Source organism: Notamacropus eugenii, chromosome 4 (genome assembly GCF_028372415.1).
Source record: "Notamacropus eugenii isolate mMacEug1 chromosome 4, mMacEug1.pri_v2, whole genome shotgun sequence".
Lineage (NCBI taxonomy): Eukaryota > Metazoa > Chordata > Mammalia > Diprotodontia > Macropodidae > Notamacropus > Notamacropus eugenii.
The window spans coordinates 265228003-265254365 of record NC_092875.1 but is presented as its reverse complement, the minus strand read 5'-3'; the positions used below and the strand labels follow the sequence as shown (position 1 = coordinate 265254365).

General features: G+C 35.4%; 1 protein-coding gene across 1 annotated transcript in view; it reads right to left on the bottom strand.

The window, feature by feature from the left end:
- Positions 1 to 26363, bottom strand: part of PPDPFL (pancreatic progenitor cell differentiation and proliferation factor like) — a 206347-nt gene that overhangs the window by 149640 nt on the left and 30344 nt on the right. The window contains exon 2 of the mRNA XM_072604567.1: positions 6635 to 6727. The gene's annotated coding sequence lies outside the window, so the exon portion shown is untranslated. The remainder of the gene's footprint in view (positions 1 to 6634; positions 6728 to 26363) is intronic.

Below are 26363 nucleotides of genomic sequence, written 5' to 3'. Positions count from 1 at the left end.
GATTCCCATTTTCTCTCAAATTGACTTCTTCCCATAGCCTTTTCCTTCAGTAACCTTAAAGAGAGCGAACCTCTCTCTGCTGTTATTGCCAATTCCATACAGCACTGAGGAAAGAGAAGGAAAGAGACTCATACCAGTTGGCTTTGAGACTCAGTTTGCATTCCTCATTTTTAAGGATGAAGCCCAGGTCAACCATGTCTTTCTTCTTTTTTAAGCTATGCTCTTCACTCATCTCCACCAAATTTTGTCTACCATGCACTCCTACCAAATACCCCCCCACACACACACACCTTTTCACCTCCCTTTTATGAGTTATCTTTCCCTATTACAATATAATATGATTAACATAACATAACAATGCACAGGGACTGTCTTTTGTTCTGCTTACCTTTATATTCCCAAAGTACAGCACAGTTCCTGGCTCATAGCAAACATTTAATAAATACTTTTTGGCTTGTTAACTTTGAGAGGTGGAGGGAAAAGAACATTTTCTGCTGAGGCATATATTTTTATAAATCTTTAGGTAAATACAATGTAACCCTAAAGTGCTATGCAAATGTAAATTATCATTAATAATAGTATTTAATGCACTGCATTATATGATTATCCATATTTTAGAAAGGGACGAAAGTTAAACTGCTTCCTGTCAAGAAGCCCTGGATTTTCAAAATGGAACTGACTCACCAAGAAATCAAGAACCATTTTCCCAGAACTCTTGATACTTATCACAATCAATAGACCTTGTTTCATCTTATGTGTACCATAAAGAGCACACTGAAAATATTAGCTGCCAGACGGCTAATGGTACAATTAGGACTACAAAAATCTTCAGAAGCCTTGTGGCTATTCTTTTGTTTCTTCTGAGATTTCCCTTTATGTTTAACTCAACATTACCAAGTTTTTAAAAAATCAATTAAATAAAGCCAGTCATTCCCAGGTCTTTCAAAGCTGATCTTTGTTTCAAGGCAGGGTGTCTTGGATACAGAAAAATCTAACAGCTTTTCTTTAACAAAATGTGGTAAGTTAATAAAGAGTCTCATCCATCCAAAGAATGTGGGATTACTGTGCATATTTTTTTTACTCATTATAGAGTAATAGATTTAGAACTGCAGGGGAACTTGGAAGTCATCTAGTCCCACCCATCATTTTACAGCTGAGGAAACTGGGACACCAAAATGTTGAGCGACTTGCCTAGAGTTAAAATGATATGACAATAATTTGTATAGCACTTTAATATTACTGAAGGATTTTATACATATTAATGCAATTGATGCTCACAACAACCCAGTGAGGTCGATATCATCATTATTCCCATTTCAGCGGTGAGGAAACTGAGTCAAACAGAGGTTCAGTGATTTCTCTAAAACTATGCAGTTAAAAAACATCTGAGGCAGGATGTGAAACTAGATCTTCCTGACTATAAGCCCTGCTGCTTTCTATTTGCTGACACTAAATTCAGTGTTTCATCCACTACAGTTCACTTCCTCTCAATTTAGGAATTTTCTTGAACTTCAGAATAAGATAATGAAATCAAAAAATTGACTGAATTAAGAAGAAAATCCAATTGTTCTTTGTGGAGAAGCAAACTCTTTTTGATAAGAAGGTTGGTAAGATGATTAGTTCATAGTGAATGGAAGCCTGGGGGAAACCGTACTTGATAATTTACTTAATTGTCCTTAAAAGTCAAAAAGAGATAATTGATAATTTGTTTAATTACAAGAAGAATTTAACTAATGAGCTGAAAATAATTTTGGAGTATGTGTGGAGAATACATTCCTTGCATACATAGCTCATAGTACAGTGAGATTTAGGTACCAAAAAAATTATTCTTTTCAGTATTCTTGCTTTGCTTTTTCTTCCCTTATAGCAATCAAAGTTGAAAATTAGGGTTAGTATCGTTAAGTGGTTAATGATCACATGTAAGAAACAATCTAATTTAACTTGCTATGTTATCAAATTCACTAGAATACCATTCTAAAGGCTCTATAGAGGTCATTATTTATGGCTTTAAAGTGTTCTTATTCTTGGAATAATAAATGTATTAACTAAGCCTGTAAAAGTTAACAGAAAGATCAGAATTAGCTGAGAAATGTACACTATGAAAGGAAAAACAAAGCCTGATTACAATTGATTTCTCTAAACCAAATTCTGTGTACCCTCACTCTGATGAAGAAATATTTTAAAAGGAACATTCATCCCTGTGCAGAGCAAGAAACTATGGGTGAGAAACACTATGTATGCTGTGCTACTTAGTTTGGGTGAACTGTTTTATTTAAAAAAAATTGCTACAAGGGGATGGCTGGGTGGGGATATGTGGCATTTAAAAAGTTTGAGGGACAATTTCTGGGTAATTAGTGATTGCATTAATAATGCCACCATTTCTAATAAAAGTTCAGTGGCACTCCTGAATGCCAAAGACAATCATAGCTATGGGCTTATGGTTTATATGCCCTTGAAAGAGGTCAATCAACTCTGATTAACTAACAATTAATGAAAGGTGGACTATTTACAAAGAGAAGTGAGGGACTGAGAGTAACATCGTATTACTCTTAAACTGAGAATGGGCACTATCCCTATATCTAGACCACCCCAGCCTTGGGCAATCTAGACAGAGAATGTATATTCTCCAACCAAGTCTGAGTTAGCTGGGTAGAGTAGCAATACCCAGAATGAGGAGATTGGTAATCCTATCTTCCAACAGCCCTGTCCTTGAAAGACTGAGCAATAGGACAGAGGAAAAAAAGCTGGGGTCTCCTCAGTTTTAATGCTTGGCTATTGATATGAGAGAGCAATTATCAATTCTCTCAGGGAGGAATATATTTGGAAATGGGCATGATATAAAAGGTAAAGAAGTAAAAGTTAAAAACTTAAAAGAAAAGTCAAATTTCAGTATATATATACACACATATAGAAATCAATTGTTTATTGAGATATATATACAGTACTTTGTATTTGTTTACTTTTATGGATATCTATATGCAGTACTGACTATTTGTTAGTACTACTGTGAAAGCAAATTATACTTCTTTATAGTTATATTTAATCTTCTTAGTCATCAGGGTGTTACTGGAACATGGTGAGAGGCAGTGTCATGTACTGGATAGGGAGGTGGCTTCAGGACAATTAAGTTCAAGACCTATCTCTGACACACACTTGTGTGGCATACACCATAGAACCTTGGAAAATTCACTTAGTTTTGGAGCACTTCAGGCCAGTGGTGTCAAACTAAAATAAAAAAATGAATTCCGGTGACTCCATATTGACTTGGAATCTGCTCCCAGGGATTGAATTAACGTATCTAGGTTAATGACTCTAAAATCTATGTATTCTGCCCCGACCTCCCTCCAATCTCACTTCTCCAACAGCCTTTCAGATATTTTGAAATGGGTATCCAGTAGACATCTTTTACAAAAAATGTCATTACCTTTCCCCCTAAACCTTCCTACCTTCCCTGTAGGTTCCCAGTCCATAGGCTCACAAGTTAGTAGACAACTTTCTCACTATCTCTCATGTCTCAGCTCCTTATTGCATTCGTTGCCAAGTCCTATTGTAAGCAGAACAAGAGGAATACTGTATACAGTAACAGTTATGTTATAAGGATGATCATCTATGAAAAACATGGCTACACTTATCAATACAATGATTCAAGACAATTCCAAAAGACTGATGATAGGAAATGCTATCTCCATCTAGAGAAAGAATTGGTGGAGCCTGAAAGAGCGCTAATTTTCAAAAATTCCATAAAACTAGCTAATTTTATTTTTCAATTTATGCTTTGTTCTTTTTTTTACTTTAACAACAAAAATTACATTCAATAATGTAATGCCTTGGAAGCACTGATTAAAAATTAATTGGAAACTAAATAATCTAATAACTAAAGAATGAGTAGGTCAAAGAGCAAATCATAGAGCATCAATAATTTCATTTAAAAAGAATGACAGAAATGAGACAAAATTTCAAAATTTGTAGGATGTAATCAAAACAGTACTTAGGGGAAATTATGTATCTCTAAATGCATACATCAATAAAAGAAGAAACAATCAATAAATTGGGCAGACAACAACAACAACAAAAACTAGAAAAAGAACAAATGAAAAATTCCCTAGTCAACATGAATATGGAAATCCTAAAAAAGAGAGAGAGATTAATAAAACTGAAAGTTTACAAAAACCTTTCAGCTAATAAATAAAACTAGGAGATGGCTTTATAAAAATAATAATAATAAATAAATAAACCATGGGTTAATTTGAATGAAAAAGAAAGGTGAAAATCAAATTGCCTGTCTCAAAAGTAAAAAGGTGAATGTATCACTAAGGACAATGAAATTAAAGCCATTGTTAGGAGTTGTCTTGCCCAATTATGTCCCAGAAAAACTGACAATCTTATTGAAACGGAGAAATATTTACCAAAATGTAAACTGCCCAGATTAAGAAAAGAGGAAATAGAATTATTAAATAACCCTACATTAGAAAAAGAAATAGAATCAGTCATAAAAGTACTCCCCAAGAAAAAATTTCCATAACAAGTTGGATTTACAACTGAATTCTACCAAATATTTACGGAACAATGAATGCCAATATGAACTATTTTTTTTTTCAAAAGAATAGATAATGAAAGAGTCCTACTAAAATACTTTTATGATACAAATATGAAATACCTAAACCAGGAAGAGGAAATACAGAGAAAGATTATAGACCAATTTTTTAATAAATGTTTATGCAAAAAATATAGAATGATTATAAGGAGATTACAGCAATATATCACAAAGATCACACACTATGGCTAGGTGGGACACATGTAAGGAAAGCAGGGCTGGTTCAACATTAGGAAAACTATGAGCATAATTGACCATGTCAGTAATAAAAATAAGAATTATGATTATCTCACGATCTGCAGAAGAAGCATTTGACAAAATAAAATATTCGTTTTATAAACACTAGAAAACTTATGAATAAATGGAGCCTCTCTTTAAAGGACATATACCATCTATTTAAAATCAAGAACAAACATTCTCTGTAATGGAGATAATCTTGAAGGTTTTCAAATAAGATCAGGGGTGAATCAAGAAAGTCCATAATCATCACTATTATCTAATATTGTACTAGAAATACTAAGTATAGCAATGGACAGAAAAAGAAATTAGAAGAAAAAAATAAGAGATGAGAAAATAAAACTATCATTTTTTGCAAATAATATGATGGTATCCTTAGGGGACCCTACAGAATCAATGAAAAAACTAGTTGAAACAATTAACAACTTTGGCAAAATTACAGGATATAAAATAAATCCACATTAATCATGAGCATTTCTATATATTATCAACAATGTCTAGAAGTAAGAATAGAAACAGGAATTCCATTTCAAATAACTACAGACATTATAAAAAACTTATTTTTTTATAAGACAAAGCCAGGGATTATATGAATAGAATTACAAAACTCTTCGCCAGAGACATATCTAAACAGAGAAATATTAATTGTTTATAGGTAGTCCAAATCAGTACAATAGAAAAGAAAACTCTACCTAAGCTTATTTACCTATTCAGTGCAATACTAATCAAGCTACCATTAAATATTTCAAAGAACTGGAAAAAATAACAAAATTCATCTGGAACAACAAAAGGTCTAAAATATCAAAGGAATCAATGAAAAATAGAAAGGATAGATTTCAAACTATATTACAACGTGGTAATCATCAAACAATCTGGTACTGGCTAAGAAATAGAGTGGTGGATCAGTGAAATAGATTAGGTACACAATATAAAGTGTGGTAAATGATCATGGTAATCTAGTGTTTGATAAACCCAAAAATCCAATGTTTGGAATAAGAATTCAACATTTTAACAAAAATTTCTGGGAAAACTAGAAAGCAGTTTTGCAGAAACTAGGCATAGATCAACATTCACACCATATACCAAGATAAGGTCAAATTGGAAAAATGATTTTGACATAAAGAATGATATAAGTAAATTTGAGAACCATGGGAAAATGTACCTGTCACATCTATGAAGAAGTTTATGACCAAATAATAGACAGAGCAAATCAAGAGAAGTAAAGTAGAGAGCTTTGATTCCATAAAAGTTAAACAAAAAAATTTTTTTTTCCGCAAACATTATGATGTAGCCAAAATTAGAAGGAAAGAGGGAAACTAGTGGAAAAATTTATGGTAAGTTTCTCTGATAAAGGCCTCATTTCTAAAATATATTGGAAACTAAGCCAAATCTCTAAAAATAAAATCACTCCACAATTGATAAATGGTCAAAGGATATGAATAGGAAGTTCTCACAAAAAATAATCAAATCCATCTAATTGTTCTAAATCACAATTAAATTGAAAAATAATAATGAAGAACAACTCTGAGATATCACTTCAAACTTATCAGACTGACTAATAGGACAGAAAAATAAATGACAAATGGTGGAAGGGACATAGAAATATTTATGGAGTTGTGAACTAGTCCATCCATTCTAGAGAACAATTTGAAAATATGCCCAAAAAGCGATGAAACTGCACATGCTATTACATCCAGTTAGTCCCTTCTTTCAAATGGCACATGATAAAAGAAAAATAAGGCAGGAGAGGAGCAGTGTGATAATAGGTTCAAGTTTTAGCCACCTGAAACATAGAGGTCTTACCCTCAAGTTCTGCCACCATTCATCTTTCTAGAGGTCAGGGAACACATCTCCCCTACAGTAGCTCTCTGTCTCCTTTCAATGGTTCTCAGAAAACTGTATCAAGGGAAAAAAAAAGAAAAGAAAAAGGAACATTCAGAACTGTGTACAGATCTTGCCATTTTCAGATGGCTTACAAAATAACATCCCCTGAAAGATTTTTTCTGAGGTCCTTTTGGATTCCAACAGAAACGAAAAAATATTGCAGAAATACTTGCTACTTTCAGATTAGGAAAGCATCATGTGACTCATCAGGAATCCCAAACTTTCCAGTCATCCTTCATTCCCATCCCACCTTCCACATTTCAGAAAACCAGAACCCTACCCACAATATCTTCTTCAATTCAAGATTCTCATCTCAAGTGTGAAAAGGATAAGGGGCATGAGGCCCCTCTCAATCAAACAATAATTCATTACTCATATTTGCTAGATTTCTTCATTCTGTAAATTGTTGCTCAGGTAGATTTACCTAGGGATTAAACATAATATTTTTAGGACCTGAGGATGAACTAATACCTAATTATTTTTGCAAGTAAAAGTCTCTGTGCTTCTAAAAATAATTACCCAGTTTACAAACATAAGCTAATAGCACTGAAACCAGATTCAGTAAAAGGATTGTACATCTCAACAAACTACCTGCATAGGCACAAGCTAACTATATATGTAGATTTGAAAAAGAAAAAAGAAAAAAAATGCCATTTTTCTCTTGAGGTTTTTCATAACACAGGCACTGCAGAAAATGAAATAGAATTGAATAAATATAATATAACAGTGATTCTTTTTCTTATATCTGTTGCATCAAGTATCGTATTATTTATCTATTTTTGCAAATAATTTTTGAATAAGACTTTGAATAACATAATGTTTATACAGATGCATTACTTTTCAAGTAGACCTAGAGGATTAAAAAATACAGGCCCATGTTCCCAGTTGAGATGTATCATACACCTTCTATGCATCCTTGGACAAGTCATTTAACTTCTCTATACCTTTTCTTCCTCATTTGCAACTTAAACAATACTTGTGCTACTTACATGACAGGTCTCTGACATCAGAAGATGTCACATCTGTAATGTATAAGTGTCAAGAACTATTTGGATGTAAGTTATGACCATATACTTTTCATCTTATTCAATGGAGGTCAGATAGAAATATTTCTGGAATACATCATTATCTCACTATTATTTATTTCATACTCATTATTTTGAGAACTATTATACCAGTGGATAAAATGATTGCTTTTAGGTAACTGGATAAAGGCATTGCTTTATAAGTCATTGTCTGAAGTCTCATTGATGGCATCTTTGGGACAATAGCAGGTGGGATGACGAAGAAAAGAAATATACATATAAATGTACATATACACACATGTGTGTTTATACATGCATACATGTATACTCATCATATGCATATGTGTGTGTATATACATAGATATGCATCTATATGGTTATGTAATACACTATTGTTATTGTTGCTGTTTGTCCTTGAGAAAAGTAAAGGACCAATGACATCACAGGGTAATGTCTTGACTCCTTCATAAATTGGATTTAAGTGAGTCATAGTTGCACCAAGTCATCAGCCCCATTCTCTCTTTCAGAGTCATCCAACTCCAGTGACAAAACAAAAGTCAGGATGACTGGTGATGGATTGCATGGAGTAGATGACCTTGGCATCTTCAATGGGTGACCAAGCTTTAAGCATTATCACTGCACTTGCTTAAGCCATTTTCATGGCTGTTGGAACAAAATATTCTCATCTGCTCATTCCACTGGGAGATCATCTTCATGTGCTTGGGACTTGGGGTAGAGATCTCCCTATCTCATCAATAGGTTTGAGGTCTGTTGGTTACTCTCAACCTTGTTTGGCTTGTCTAACAAGAGAGTTTATGGAAGTGTGGTATGGGGTATCCAAGGAGCACCAGCCCCTATGGTGTGAGGGCTTGCTGAGCCCTTTTCAAGGCTTCTCATCCACCTTTGGTGCTCCCTGTGACCCAACTCTCATCTGTGGCTTGAAGAAGCTGTAGCATACATACACACACACACACACACACACACACACATGTACACATACTTGCACGCATGCATGTGCGCACACTCACTACATTGGGAGTTAAAAATCTTCCCTGCCCATTAATAAACCTCAGGGGGGCTACCAAGGGAAGCTTGATTAGGGGAGGCTTGTTTTGTATAAAGGAATACACCTTTCCTTAATTGCTAATGAAGCACTGGGTCATGAAGGTCATGACCTCTGACTCTGAAAAGTGTGTATAGACTCTGAGGTGAAGTTTAACTTTAGGGCTCAAATCACTGGAAAAGTGCTTGTGTGATTAGGCCAAAGAAGACTCTGGGTAGCTATTCAGGAGCCCCCCTCTGCCATTTCCCCCTTTGTAAACCTAGGTGTTGATTTTTCTCTCTCTGGTAATAATGTACGTACTGCCTATGGTCAGAGAGTTGGAAGCCCTGTCTGTTGGTCTTTCTGTTTGTAATTTCTGCTTGTAACTTCTGTCTGTATTTTCTCTGCAGTTCAGGTGCTGACTTTTCCCCCTGCTGTAAGTGAATGATATATGTGCTTGATTAAAGTAAAATTGTTTTCCCCTCTTAAAGTTGCTTTCCTTTTAGAAAAGCAGATCTAAGAACCTATACCAGTAGGTCATCCTGGGTGCCAGGGTGCTTGCTGTTACACACAAACACACACACACACATACACATACACACTTCACGCTATTTCTATTTTTTTATTTCTTCTACTAGATCATTCAGCATGGAAATTGTGAGTATTTTGTATAGTGCCATGTTAAAAAGTATACTTAAAAAATCACTATTCTACACAAATGCTCCCTTGCAGATACTCTACAATCGAATGACACTAGTTTCCTTGCTGTCACTCGCAAATAACACTCCATCTCCTGACTCCAGGCATTTTCACTGGCTGTCCCATATGCTTAGAATTCTATCCTGCTTCATCTCCTCCTCCTGGTATCTCTGGCTTTCTTCATGTCCCACTTAAAATCCCATCTCCCCAGCTAAGTGCCACAGAAAATTGGACATGAAGTCAGGAAGCCTTGAGTTCAAATCCAGTCTCAGACACTTACTAGTTGTGTCACTCTGGGAAAGTCACTTAACCTTTGTTTACCTCAATTTTCCCAGCTACAAAACAAGGATAATAACAGCATCTATTTAACAGGATTGTGGTCCAGATCAGATGAAATAATATTTGTAAGGTACTCTGCAAAGTGCCTGGCACATCATAGGTACTCCTATCTTCTAAGAGAAGACTTTCTTGATACCCCTTAATGCTATGGCCTATCTTCCATTTATTATTTCTAATTTAGTTTGTATATATCTTGTTTTTGTGGTTGTTTGTACGTTATTTCTCCCATTAGAATGTTATCTCCTTCAGGGTATGTACTGTTTATTTTACTTTTTTTTTTTCTTTTTCCCTTTCTTTATATCCTTAGTGCTTAGCAAAGTGTCTGGCACATAGTAGTTGCTTAATAAATGTTTTTTGACTTAATATTGCTTTAATTCTAGTACACATTATATGTGGAATGCTCAAGGATATCTGAGGTTCTGTATTTGTAGTTTGATAATTTGGCATCTTAGTTCATTAAGGATAAAAATTTGTAAAATTGTTTTTGTAAAATTCTGGCCACTAAACTCCATCTTTCTGTATTTTTGATAGCTGTTAAATCCTTGCAACCTGAAGTGATACACTTTATCACTAAGTGAATGAATAAAATAAACAGAAATATTTTGTACTTTTTGTTGCATAAATTGCCACAGGCATCTTAAAAATAACCATTCCCTAATTTATTACCTGAAACTGCTATCATAAACAATTCTGTTTCTATAAACAAATACGAATATTTTTATCGTCATGAATATATTCCCTTATAAGTAAGATAGAAGTCACCTGGTTTAAACTTTTATTATGTATTAATATGACTTTTTTCATATTAATATTTTCCTATTTCTGTAATTATCCTTATTTTTAGAATCAGAGTACCAGACCCTTCTTAAAAATTAACCAGTCTACCTTTATTCTCCATCCTCTCATTTACCAGTTTCTGAAAGATTTTACTTATAAATTGAGGCCCACTTTCCACCTCTATCACTTCTCCCTTAACTCCTAGGACCTTCCACTTTGCCTTCACACAAACCTTTGCTTTTGAGTCGGACCAAGGACTAATTAGGAATTATTAGTAATTTCATCTAAAGAAAAATGGAATCTAAATTGAAGGTAGAGGTAGGTAAATGGAGGGAGACATGAAATGCTACTGGTAATAAGACAGAACTAAAATAAATGAAAAACCAAAGGTAGGGATTAGAATGACAAAGGCTATCAGGGTGGAGAGGTTGAAGAAGGAAGCCAAATGCCAGGCTCCTGAGTCAGCAGAACAATGAACAGCACTAGATGCCAGAGTTTAAATTGCTTAAGCTTTTATACAGCTGTTGCTGAGGCCTCCTGGGAGATCTTAGAGGATCAGCATGTCCTCTAAGGTCATTCAGTGTTCCTTTTAGAGAATGACTCAAAATGACTTCTCTGTGTGAAGCTGAAAAAAAAACAACCAAATAGGAGGTAGAGACAAGTTAGAGTTTCCTGTAAGATATAAATTAACCTCAATGAGCCCTTGAAGCAAGTCAAAATTATCTACTCACTACCAGAACTTTGATTTGCCTTTGTCCTTCTCTTATAGGATCTAAAATTGGAAAGAAGGAGATGTAAGAACACCAACCTCAGGAATAGAAGGAGAGAATTATAATGGTTACAAGTGGCTCCAAAGACTAGGAATTTCCCTATCAACTGCCTTCTCCTTTCTGATAGGAAAAATCCTTTAGAACACCTCAAAAAAGTTTACATACCTGCTTATGATAATAATAGCTAGCATTTATACAGCACATAAAGGTTTACAGAGTACATTACATGTATATCTTATTTAATAATCACAACTACTGGGTCAGGTAGGTACTATTAAAAATTGTGACAGATAGAGCAAGTAAGGTTAAGGTGTCAACATGAAATACCCAAGGTCAAAAACAACCATACTATCTAAGAAAGAATTTAATACCCGTTGGTCCAGCAGTACCACTGCTAGTCCTATATCCCAAAGACACCAAAAGAGGCGGAAGGATCTCTTTTTACATAAATATTCATAGCAGCTCTTTTTGTGGTGGCTAAGAATTGAAAATCAAAGGAATAGTCATCAACTAGGTAATGGCTAAACAAGCTATGATATATGATATATGATAAGAAATGATAAACGGGATGCTTTCAAAAAACATGAAAAAACCTATGTGAACTGATGCATAGTGAAGTGAACAGAACCAGGAGAACTTTGTACACAGTGACAAGCAATACCGTTCAATGAAATACTATGAATGGCTTAGCTATTCTCAATAGTACAATGATTTAAGACAATCTCAAAGGACTAATGATAAAGCGTACTATCTAACCGTAAGGTTAATGGTGGGTGGGGGGAAGAGTTAAATATCTTTCCCCTGTTAATAGGCCTCAGACACCTTTTGTTAATTTCGAAGGAGGCCATGGTCAGAGGGTTGTGCCCTCCAGCCCTGAAAAAGTATATATACTCTGAGGTGAGATTTTGCTTCAGGCTTATTTTGGTGGGAGAAGGTTGGTGTGCCAGAAGAGACTCCAGGCAGGCTTTCAAGAAGCTGTCTAGCTTTGAAAACCCAGATATTGATGCTTCTCTCTCTGGTAATGATGTATGTATTGTTTATGGTCTGTCTATGGTCAGACAGTTGGAAGCCCTGTCTATTGGTCTTTCTGTTTGTAATTTCTGCTTCTAGTTTCTGTTTACATTTTCTCTGAAGCTCAGGTTGCTGACTTTTTTCCCTGGACTAAGTGAATGATATATGTACTTGACTAAAGTAGATTGCTGACCCCTCAGAAGTTGCTTTCCTTTTAGAAAAGTAGATTTAAGAACCTGTACAGCAGGCCCTCCTGTGTATGCCAGGGTCCTTGCTGATACACTGCCTCCAGAGAAAGAACTGTTATTGTTTGAATACAGACTGAAGCATGCTGTTTTTCACTTTCATTTTTTCTTTTAATCAAGTCTTCTTGTAAAAAATACTAATATGGAAATGTTTTACATAATTGCATATGTATAACCTATATTTGATTGCTTACTTATGGGGGAAGGGGAAGAAAGGGATGGATAAAATTTGAAACTAAAACTTTAAGTTAAAATGTTAAAAAAAATTTAAAAGAAAGGATCTGATTTTAAAAAAGAGGGGTCATTTGGGAAATGTCCCCTAAACTAAACCTTTAAAAAGAATAAAAATACTAAGACTGAGTGAATTCCAGGCATGGGGAATAGCTATACAAATGCACAGTGATGGGCAATGGAATGTCAAGTTTATAGAAAAGCTAGTAATATAGTTTTGGTGAAACATAGAGTTCATGCTAAGGAATGATAATAAAGGATGCCTGAAGATACTTTGGAACCAGATTGTGGAAGACAATAACTTTGCTTCCTTTATTAAGAGTTCTTCTGTTACTCTTATTTAGAATAACTGGCATGTCTATCCAGAAAGGGCTTGAAAATGGAACATACCCTAGTATTTACATTGTTTCTATAATAGAAATGGATTTGGAGGACTTAGGATCTACATAAAGGATTAAAAAGGAGTTTACAAGGTCTGTATAATTAAGTCACATCTGGGACAATTCAATTCAGTTCCAGGCATAGATAGTAATAATGGACTAATCATAAATAAAATGAACTATATTTTAATCTGAGGCACTTTATTTCTCTTTTATTCAGATACTGTTGTCAGCCTTTCTAAAGATCTGCCAGCTTATCTTCATTAAGGAGAAGCTTTCTTGTCACTTCATTTTACCAGGTTGAAGAGCTATTACTCATGATGAAATAAAGCCAGAAGCTGGTAGCAGGAAGAATGATGAGGAAGAGCTGAGAGAAAGTGAGAATACAGTACACAACAGCATCAATATGGTGTCCAAAAATGAGCAGACCCAGAATGGAGCAGCTATTAATGGGAATTAGGCTAATAAGGGCAGCCAAGGATGGAAAATCCTGGTGTTCCTTCAGCATCACAGTTGTCAGTCACAGTTTCATTCATATTTCTTAATCATACATGCCCCCTATTGATGATTCCTATGCATATCCACCATTCTCCCTGATGGCATATTATTTATGGGAAAGTATGTCTATTGCTCCTTTTACTTCTATAGTTTTGCCTTGAATTGTATTCTCTGGTTGACTGGTAAAAGTAAACATATCATTCAAGTTTCGCAAGCTATTGTTTTGAGTAGATGGAGACCCATAGAGCAATGGTGTCCAGATCAAATAGAAACAATACCTGTGGGCTACAAATTAACTTAGAACACTGCAAATTAAAGTTATATATGTTGTATTGTATTTGTATTATTTTGTTAAACATTTCCCAATTACATTTTAATCTGTTTTGGACCACTGTGGAGTCTCATGGGTACTTATGGGCCCTGGGCTGTAAGTTTGACACTTCTATCACCTTGAGTTGTACAGAACTTTCTTTTGCTTCCTTCCTTCCTTCCTTCCTTCCTTCCTTCCTTCCTTTCCTTTCTTTCTTTCTTTCTCTCTTTCCCTCCTTCTCTCTCTTTCTTTCTTTCTTTCTCTTTTATTTCCCAAAACCTTAAACCCAGTGCACTTTGAAGCCCATAGATTGGACAACAATAGACCCCTGCCCAAACTCCATTTAATGGCTGTTTTCTGGATCCTCCTGGCTTAAGAGTGATTATCAATAATAACTGTTGTTCTTTCTCTCCCAGATTGATTTAGTTATATTTTTTTCTTATGCCCATTAAAGGAGTAATTCCTTGACTACCTATTAAAGAGACCTATTCACTGAATGGGAATCACCTCATTCTAAGTGAGTATCTGAATAGGCCTTAGCAGAAAAAGGCCAAGGTCTCCCATGGCATCCTGGGCTGTCTCCAGTCATCCTGATGAACATCTGGTCATTGGATCCAGATGGCTCAGGAGGAGAAAGTGAGGCTGGTGACCTTGCACAGCTCTCCCTCACTCAAAACAAAGTAAAGTGCAAGTCATGTCATCATTTCTCTGATGTTACAGTCTTCTTCTAAAATGAAGGATAAACACAAAACCTCAAGCTGTAGGGAGCTTTCCTTAGGGAGACATGTGAAAAAGTGTTTGTCCCAGACACTACATTCACCTACTGCTCTAAAGTCATATCCAGACTCCTATCATCCCTGAAGCTAATGCGACTTAGAACCATGAAACTAGTTACCATGACCCTTTCTCTGTAAATATTATTGTAGGTAATTGTCTGGTCCAGAAAAAAGAATGCTGAATTTGGTGTCAGACTTCTCAATTCTTCGCACTTGTTACCTATGTGACTCTGGGTAAATTGCTGTGTTTCAGTTTCTTCATTTGCAAAATTTAGAGATTGTACTAAATTTCTAAGATATCTTCAAACATTGAAGTTATGTGATCTTACAATTCCATATTCTCAGCAAGTGACCCACCAAACTCCACAGGAGGCAACATATGCCAGGCAAATCAGACCACATCCACCAAACTAAAAACCATCCCCTCTCAGATCCTGATAGAGACATCCCAAAACTCCAGACTCAAGAGATTTTGCAATAGAAATTATTCCAATCCAGTGCCTATGGCCATAATCCTGGAAAACCCCGTATGAAAATGTAGTCTGGAAACTTCTGTATGTGCTGCAGTTACTGAAGACCTAGAAAAAAAGGTTCTTGCCACCAAAGTCTTTGACACTGTCAAATTGTTCCACATTACAAACTCATTTAATTGTTTTCAATGTAAATGGCATTGAAGAGGTACTATTGTGCTTTGTCACTGTATCCTGAGAATCATGGTACCTTACCATCTGATCTGTAGTTGAAAACTTCCATGTCTGTTAGTTGTTCATTAGAATGTGAGCTTTTTCCTATAGTATCCTCAGCATTTAGCATTTAGTATGATTTACATAAGAGCATAGTAAACACTTTATTCATTCTTAGTAATTTCCCTCTTCTGCTCAAACTTCCCACCAAGTTCTTCTGGGGACTCCTCTGCATCTGAATACATTAGCAGAACTAAGAGACATATCTTTGCACAAAAGAATATACTATTCTTTGCCCTGTCATAGCCACTATATTCACACTCCCTCTTCCTGGTTTTCTCAGATTTATTTGTAACCTCTTATTCTCATTCCAGTCTCTACTCTCTCCAAACCATCCTCCATGCAGCTGAAAAACTGATATTCCTAAAACACGATTCTAACCTTGTAACTCAATGCTCAAGAAACTTCAGGAATCTCCTGTTACCTCTAGGATAAAATCCAAAACTCTGTTTAGAATCTAAAGTCCTTTGCAATCTGGTTTCATCCTATCTTTCCAGAATGATTACATAGTACTCTTCCTCATCTACTCTATGCTCCAGCCCTAGTTGTTTTTCCCTCATATTATGTCTCCCACCATGCAAATGTTCTTCCAGTTATTGCTAGAATGAAATCTGGGAGTCATTTCAGATTCATTCCTCCCTTTTATTTCACTCCTCCAATCAAGCAACACATCCCATTAGCATTTATTCCTAGGGGGCTTTCCTTATGCAGGAATATCTACCTGTTGAAATAGTTCCCAAACTTTAAGAATAAGATCAAATTCTACCTCCTCAGAGAAGTGTTCGCTCATTTTCCCCTAGGTGAAAATAGATTGTTTTTTTTTTTTTTTGTTATCCTTCCCATAACTTTTTTTCTTTCTCTTAATGCATTTAACATGATCTCTTTTGCATTCCAATTGTGGCTCCTTAGTGGCTTCCCAGACTCTTCATCTGGCACTCAAACCTCCTTACCAAAAAACTAAGCCCCAAAGTAAAACCTCAACTCAGAGAATTTATACTTTATTTTAGAACCAGAGTGCATCACAACCCTTGAGAACCAGTGCCTCATTAACAAAAGACTTGGTCCTTCCCACAAATCTTCCTGAATCAAACTTCCCATAATGGGCAAACACATTAATGAGTGGGGAAGATCTTTCATCACATTAAAATAATTAACAATACAAATACATAGACTATTTCTAGTTAAAGAAACTTGTTTCTGTACTTTACCCCTTGTAAAAACTCTTGATTGATAAAGGCAAGATTTAATCAGAGGTACTTGATTATACTAAAACAAAAACAACAAAAGATTCTATTTTGATTGCCATTACAATCCCTCCCTCAGGCATGAAAAAGTATGATAGAATCCAGTCACCTCTCCACTCAACATCTATTACAACAGTAGAAGTGTGGTTCTCCTCTCTCTTCCAACACAATATGATTATTTTTCTTCTTTTCCCATCCTACCTCCTTCTTACTCCCATGAGGGGAACATTTCCATCTACCTTGAGAAGAGATCCAACATACAAAACAAAATAGTGATGAAAAAATCACCTGTCCTAATGCATTATGTGGAGAAGAAGAGTGTATTCAATGAAAATCAAAAAAGTCACCTCCCTGAGTCATTATTTATCTACCTCGGAACTCTATTCTCATGAACTGATCAGTCTTTTCAATCTTCTCCAAGGATACTCTCCTCTTTTTGATGTTTAAGCATGCTTCCTGGAGTTCAATCAATGTGTACAACATTTTGAGTAATTCATGAGGTCTAGACAGCCACTCAGTCCACAGTTCCTAATTCTTTTGTCCAGGGCCTCTTCTTTTTTCTCTCTATACTACCTTGCCTGGTGACCTCATCAGCTCCCATGAGTACAATTATCATTTCTAGGTAGATGATTCCCAGATCTACAACTCTAGGTTGATTTATCAATCTTCAAGTTGATTTCTCTGCCTCCAGGCTCTCCTTCTTGCAAATCCTTTTGTATTCCAAGTCAAATAAATCTTCCTAAAATGTGATGACCTTCCCTTGCTCCAAAAGTACCCATGACTTTACAATTCCTACAGCAGGAAATAAACTCTTTTGCCTGCTTTTCAAGGCTTTCCACTGAAGTACTATGTTATTGATAAAATAAACTTGGCATATGCTAGAAATATCTATATATTTGTATATGTGAATGCATACATGTGTATTTGTATGCATACATGTGTACATATCTATGTGTATGTATATGGATGCATATACAGCTATACATGTATTGTCTATTCATATATAGATATGTATATATGTGTGGAGAGAAAGAGAAAGAGAGAGAGAGAGAAGAGCCTGGGGTACTATATATAGTATAGCTATACATAAATATAGGCACAACATGCAAATATGTATATATGTATATTGTGTGTGTGTGTATACTTAAACATATTATTATAAGATGAGAAGCTGGACTAGGGTCATAACAGTAGGAATGGATAGGAAGGTAAAAAGTTAGGGACAAAAAAGGAGACTCCAAACAGAGGAAGATTCTTGATCCAAGCTGTTGAATATACTGTGTTGAGAAGAGACAAGTAAATAGTAATTAATTTTCACTTCTAGTTTTAAATCAAAATGCACAAAGGCAAACAGGGCTCATAATGAGAGAATAAGACAGTCAGCAAGGAATCATTTATTGAGTATTTAGTATGTGTCAGGCACTATATTAAGCCCTGAGGATACAAAGACAACAAGTCCCTGCCTTCCAGGTGTTCATCATATTGTAATGGGGGAGATAACATAAAAATAATGAAGTACATACAAGATATATCCAGGATAGATAGAAGGTCATCTCATGGGTAATCTCAACTGCACTAATAGCTATGGAGGATGGAAAGGAGGGGGACTGGGAATGAAAAAGTCTTCCTGCAGAAGGTAGTATTTAAGCTTCGTGTTGACAGAATTATGGGAAATTAAGAGGCAGAGGTAAAGGGGAAGAAAATTCCAAGCACAAAGAATAGACTATGCAAAGGCATAAGGAGAGGATGATGGAATATTGTGTATGAGGAATAAGTATGGCAATATAGTTAGATTGTACAAAATGTAGAGGGACATTAAATTTAAAAAGACTAGCAAGGTTAGAATGCAACAGGTTATACAAACATTTAAATGACAAGTAGAGGACTTTATACTTGATATTGCTGATAATAAGAAGCAACTGAAAGTTACTTAACAGAAGAGTGACCTGAACAGACCTATGTTTTAGGAAAACAAAACAAGATAAAATAAAAGCGTGACAAATGATTGGAAGATGGATTTCAGTAGTATAAGAGCTGCTCTTCTTGATCTTAGTCCATTATTAAACGAGTCTTATGATACTTGCACTGCTATATGCTGATTAGGAAATTCAAGAAAAAATCACAGTGAGTTCTTTTCTCCAGCTCAGGTCAGCCTAGGGAAACATTGGATCAGTACAGGAGAAGATCTCACAGAATATTCCAGTGCCTAGAAACTGAAAGATTACCATGGAACAAAGTCCCTGAGGACCCCCAAATTGTGCAAGATGCAAGAAGAGTTGCCAAATAGAAATTCTGTTACTCAATACATAGTTCTAGGTGGGTTGAAAAAAGGAGGGGATCTGAATTTAAAAGTAGAATTCTGGGGTGATGGTAGTCTGAAGAAGAGATTAGCCATCAATCAAAAGAGAAAAATCTTAAAGAATGAACAGAAAACAGGATAAAGAAAAATATGAAAGAGAAGTGGAAAAAAATTCACAATTTACCATATCTTTGAATGTGAATGGGATGAGCTCTCCCACAAAACAGATGATAGCAGAAAACCAGAATCTAACAATATGTTGTTTTCAGGAAACATGTCTGAAACAAAAAAATGCACAGAGATGTAAAATAAGGGAATTCAGCAGAATCAATTACATTTCTGCTAAAGTATTAAAAAAAATTAGAGGTAGCAATCACGATTTCAGAAAAAACAAAAGGAGATATAGATCAGATTAAAATACATAAACATGGAAAATATATTTTGCTAAGAGGTACATTGGGCAATGTAATATCAAAATTAAACTTAGATGCACCAAATGACATCATTTCTTTTTTTTAATTCTTAAAGGAAAAGTTAAATGAGTTACAGGGAGAAACAAACAGTAAAACTATAATAATCAGAGTCCCAGTTTATCCCATCTTAGACCTAAATAAGATTACCCAAAGCATAAACAAAAAAAACGCAAAACAAATTAAGAACTTGAACATCATTTAAGAAAAGTTAGATTTGATATAGGTCTCTTGAGAATATTGAGTGAGAATTGAAAAGAATATATCTGCTATAGATGTTTCACAAAAAAATTAATCATGTACTAGGACATAAAAATATTGCAAATTAGTGCAAAAAGGAAGAACTATTAAAAGTATCATTTATGGAGCATAAAGTAACAAAATTTATTCAACAAAGGATATTCTAAGTAAAACTTTAAAATTAATTGAAAACTATAAGAGGGTAGAGCCAAGATGGTGGAGTAGAAGGACATGCCTCTGGAAGCTCTCCTCTGACAGCTCATAAAACACCTGTAAAAAATGACTCTGAACAAATTCTCGAGCAGCAGAAGCTGCAAAACAACAGAGTGAAAGAGATTTCCAGCACAAGGCAACCTGGAAAGCTGACAGAAAAGGTCTATCACACCAGGTGCGGAGCAGAGTACAGCACAGCATGGGCCACACTGGGCAAGGACAGGACTGAAGTAGTCTTCAAGTTGCCACCAGCAGCATCTGTGGGTCCTGGATTCCTCAACTCACAAACTCCAAAAACAGCTTCAAAGGTGAGTGAGAAAGTTGTTTCACTTGGGTGAGAAGGGAATACAGCAGTCTAGCCTCGGCCCCAGGCAGCAGCAGCTTCCATTGTTAGCCTAAATCACCTAGAGGAATTGAGCAGCTGATCTGGTTCTCAGCCCTGAGTGGTTGCCCTAGGGTGAGGAGGAGTGCTGGCTGGTGTGGTGGGGCTGCTGGAAGCTCTAGAGAGGGAATCCTACTCACAGATCTTGGGCAAAAAAGAGTGCTTGTGGTTACTCCCAGACCAGAGTGCAGGCCAGGAGAGGAGTAAACTCCTCTCCCTTGATTGTGCCACCTGGGAGGAATTGAGAACTTACAGGTCACCAGAGTATACCGTCCTCTTGAAAAAGAACTCAAAAGTCAAGTAACTGGCTGAAAAAATGCCCAAAAAGGGGAAAAGAATGAGACAATAGAAGGCTACTTTCTTGGTGAGCAGGTATTTTCTTCCATCCTTTGGGATAAGAAGGAACAATGCATACCATCAGAGGAAGTCAAGGCTTCTGCATCTGAAACCTGCAAAAATAGATATGCAGTGGTCTCAGGCCATGGAAGAGCTCAAAACGGATTTTGAAAATCAAGTAAGAGAGGTGGAGGAAAAATTAGGAAGAGAATTGAGAGTGATACAAGAAAATGATGAAAAGCAAGTCAACAGCTTACTATAGGAGACCTAAAAAAATGCTGAAGAAATTAATCCCTTTAAAAACAGACTAACTCAAATGGCAAAAAAAAGGCCCAAAAACCAATGAGGAGAAGAATGATTTAAAGAGCAGAATCAGTCAAATGGAAAAGGAGGTTCAAAAGCTCACTGAAGAAAATTGTTCTTTAAAAATTAGAATGGAGCAGATGGAAGCTAAAAACATTATGAGAAACCAAGAAATTACAAAACTAAACCAAAAGATTGAAAAAATAGTGAATATCTCAATGTGAAATATCTCTTTGGAAAAACAACTGACCTGGAATATAGATTCAGGAGACACAATTTAAAAATTATGGGACTACCTGAAAGTCATTATCAAGAAAAGAGCTTACACATCATCTTTCATGAAATTATCAAGGAAAACTGCCCTGATATTCTGGAACCAGAGAGTAAAATAAATATTGAAAGAATTCAGTGATCACTTACTGAAAGAGATCCAAAAAGAAAACTTCCTAGGAATATTGTAGCCAAATTCCAGAGTTCCCAGGTCAAGGAGAAAATATTGCAAGCAGCCAGAAAGAAACAATTCAAGTATTGTGGGAATACAATCAGGATAACACAAGATCTGGTAGCTTCTACATGAGGGATCAACATATTGAAATATTTGGGGGACATTTGTGGACTCTGCACATGACACATGAAGGTAAGAAGACAACTCAGAAAAAAATTATAAAATCAGAAATGTATAGAATATATGTATAGTATTCTTTTTTCTCTCCAAATTTATTTATTTTATTTTGTGACAAATGATCACTAGACTCATTGATATTTGAATTGCTGTTTTTCTCTCATTTTTTCCTATTCTTTTCTTTTCCTTCTTTTCTGTCTTCTTCCCTCCCTTCCTCTCTCTTCTTTCTTTCTTTCTATCTTCTTCCTCTCTCCTTCCTCCTTCTCTTCTTCCCTTCCTTTTTTTCCTTTCTCTCTTCCTTCCTTTCCTTCTTCATTTCTTTCTTTCTGACCTGTGATTTATTTGATGCAGGGAACTTTTAGTGATGAAGTTCCCTGCTACTCAACTACAGGTCAGTAGCTATTGCACAATTGCCTGGATCACCAAGAGGCTTTCTGAGGATCATACAGTTAGCATAAGTCACAGATAGGATGCCAGTCCAATCTTCCTGACTCTCAGGGCAGAACTCTAACCAATATGCAATGCTGCTTCACCAGCTTTCAATTATTCAAATAAAATAGGCTGCTCTATGCAACAAACAAATGGAAAAAACTCCAAAATTTCTATATTTATACTTTCTCCTTCAGTGTACATGTAAACCTCATATTTGGACTCTCACTTCACAATCTCTGATATTTTGTATGAAAAATTATAAACCACACCTAAGAAAGAAAAGATGGGGATAACATCTGGACCAAAATAAGCATACATAGAATGAGTCTTTCCTGTGGGTCATACCATTTTGAGTATTGAAGAATTCATTTTCAAGATATCTATAATAGAGCAAGATAATAAATATTACCTATGACTTCCATGATAAAACATAAAATCATATGTTTGGCTTTTAAAGCTCTTCATAATCTCCTTCTTCCTGGTTTTCTAGTCTTCTTATACTTTATTCCTCTCCATGTACTCTGATTTTGCTGTTCCTGGCATGCAACATTCCATTTCCCAACTCTGGGAATTTTTACTGTTTGTTTCCCATGCCTGAAATTTTCTCCCTCCTCACCCCTACCTTGCCTGGTTTCCTTCATGTCTCAGCTAGTCCAACCTTCTAGAAAAAACATTCTCAATTCTCCTTAATGCTCACACTTTCCCTCTAAAATTATTCCTAATTTATTCTATCTGTATCTTGTTGCTGCATACTTTTCTCCCATCCCCCATTAGACTTTGAGTTCCTTGAGATAATCAAGGAGGATTTTTGTCCTTTTTTTTTTTTTGTATTCCTAGTGCTTAGCATATAGTAGGTGCTTACTAAATCATTACTGACTTAGCTTGACTTGAAAAAAAACTATTACCACTTTAAAAAGGCAATAAAAATATCAATAATTATCAACTCATATTCTTATCATCTCTACAAAACTTTTATTGAGAATAACATATAGACATATTAGTAATTGGGTGAGTTAGAACTTCAACTTTTTCCTCATGAAACAACCTTTCTGCCTGAGAAAGCTAAAAATGTCTTGTATAAATCTTCAATCACTTTTTTCTCCCCAAAGGGAATTGTTCTCACCTATAAAAGTCTTATTATTACTGAACAGAGACTTCTTTGTGCTAAAATATACTACTTACTCTAGGTTGGAATGACCATGTGATAATTTTACATTTGAGTCAAATATCCACTGAGGACCAAATTGTACTTATAAAACTAATTGCAATTATGGTCAACCATAGGGAGCCTTAGATATTGGTCTCTAGAGGGAAAGATGCTGGAAATTTATTTTCCCATATCCTTTAGAACTTCACTCTTGCTTGGGAAAATAAAATCTTTCCACACATAGTATATAAGCTGACTATTTTTTACTAGATAATGGAAGAACTTTCACAATCATGGTCTCAGGTCCAACTGAGTTATTAATTTTATAGTTTTACTATGTGACATGTATAAAGATCTGTGATCCCATGTGCCATATTTCTTTATTAGATATAGACACAGAAAAAATTGAAAAAGATCATGTTGTTTAAGGAGATGTAATCCAGATAAAGATGGGCTAGAAATAAGGAAAAGTTAAAGTTAGAGTAATTACTATGAGAATTTTTAAGTTCTTCATAGAAATCTCTACTCTTCATTTTCTATCTAAATTGCCCAAATTTTCCTCATAAAAAGTCACTTAAAATATTTTTAATTATGAATCATGGTCATTAATTTTCTTTTGAATTTTAATTAATTTCATGTCAATTTCCCATTTCCATTGTCATGTTTTACTCTATTATTGCATTGAAAGAATTTTTATCATCATCATGTTGAAACCATTTGACTCACTTTGTTCCCATTAACTCATTCTGGTTGCTTCCTAGATTTTTATCTAATTCACTTTCCTATCAGTATTTTCCCCACTTTATTTCCATTCTTATGGGTACTTGTTTTACCTTTCAGTTGTTCTCCTTCATTTTATTTTCAGTTAATTTTTGTGTTATTTACCTTACACTTTTGATGGTTGAAATAGCAATGTAACTTTTTGCCTGACTATCTCATTGTAAAAACCTTAGGATTTTTTAATAATAAGCCTTTAATTTTCAAAGTCTCTGGAGATTTCCGTTAGGAAAGTATTTAGAACTGGCAATCCCATGCTTTACCCAATGCAACAGAAAAGTGGAAAGTTCAGGATCATGATTCTGATTAGAAGGTAGTGATTAAAAACCATCTGCAGAGGTGGAAAAGTAAATAATAAAACCAGCACCCATGTCTGGTGTCCCAGCCAACCTCATATACTTTTCCTAAATTATAGAGACCAGAGGGCAGCAATGACTAGCTTTCTGCTGCTCCCCAGGGCAAAATATAATGTGTGGCATATGCCTTTTTTTTAATTAGTGAAGCACCCATTAAAAGATAAAAACAAGAACTTCAATAATAACAATGCAAACAAAAACAGTAAGGAGGAGAAATGAAAGCTTCTCAGATATTTGTTGATTTGTGTTGTACATACAAGTTTTCTAGTGGCACCAAAACCTACAAAACATATCCAGATGTTCCTTTTTACATGTTTTTATGTTGAGTTGATTAAAGGTGCATTTCCAAATGATATCCTACTTACAGTACATATTTATCCCTTGGCATAAACACGTCTATTAGATCTCAGGGGGAACTGGGAAGGATTGCCTCTAACCCTCCTGCCCCCTGCACCACTGAAACTCCAACCAAAATCATAAACTCCTCTGAAATCTACAATTTCCATTATTCTGGAATGTCTAGCTTTCTATGCAATGCTGCTTCTGCTGCCATTATGTCATTTCAGTCTCGTCTGACTCTTTGTAACCCCATTTGAGGATTTCTTGGCAAAGACACTAAAATGTCTTTCTCCAACCCATTTTATAAATGAGGAACTTAAGGCAAACAGGGTTAAGTGACTTGCCCAGGGCCAGAATAGAACTTGTAAAGATGAGTCTTTCTGGTTCCCAGTCCAGATCTTTATCCACTTCCTTACACAGGTGCCCCAAATCCTATCTGTCCTTCAAATGCCAAAGCAAGTCACTTCTCTTGTAGGAAGACAAATTATTCCGGACCTTATTGCTCTCAGTCCTAGCACACCGCTAATCCAATTCCCTCATTTTACACATGTGATAATGGAGGCCAGAAAGATATAGTGATGTATTTAAAGTCTCACAGACAATTAAAAACAGTGTAAGGGTCACCTAACTCCAAGTCCATTATTATTTAAGGATTCAAATTCTGGTTTTTATTATTTCTTATTGTATTACTGTATGACCTTGGACAAGTCATTGGAGCTTGGTTCCTTCATATAAAAGGCCTCCTTGGTCCATGATTCCTTCATTTGAAAAGAAGGAAGTTGGACAAAATGATTGCTAAAGTTTCTTTGTTTGATTGGGTTTTTTTAAGCCTCAGAACCCGTGATAGCATAATTTCAAATATTTTTTGCCCAGACCACATCAGTAGTTATTTAATATCTACGTATTGCTTTCCTAACTATAATGTAAACTCATGAGGGTAGGTCTAGTATAATTTTCATCTTTGATACACTCTACAGTGCCAAAGATAGGATAGAACACATGGTTGATATTCAATTAACACTTTTTTTCATCAATTGAGTTCATTGGCATTCTTAACCTAAAAAAAGATGTCACAATTTAAGAGGAAGTTGAGCTGAAATTTAACTTTGATTATGAAGACCCTATTGCTTATCTGAGCTACCACCTAATCCCTGCTTCGAACAATAAATGTAATCAATTCACTCCCTCACCCCACAAGCAGACAAAAGGACATTTCAAGTCCTCAGGAATTGGAATATGATGACAACCCTAGGAGACAGCAAAGGCAGCTAATCAGCTGAAGAGGTTCTAAATGGGGTGACCAATCTATGATTGATGGTAAGGCCCTGAACATGTATACCTTAGCTCTGGGCTAGTAAAGCACCATGTGGTAAATGTCATAAAAAGCTGCAAAAATTCCATATTGTGGTGGAACTTGTAATGGCTTTGTTGTCATGGTGTTCTCAAAGATGAGAAGTTCCTTCTTAAGATTTCCAACAAGAAAAATGTGAGCCATTACAAAAAGCAAAAATCTAGTTGAAAAATAATTGTTTGAAAGAATGGTGCAATGCTGAATATCATACTCATGTGCTTCACAACAGTTGCAAGGCTGACTCACTGGAGAAAATACAGAGGCAAATACGTTGCATCTGACTCAGGAAAT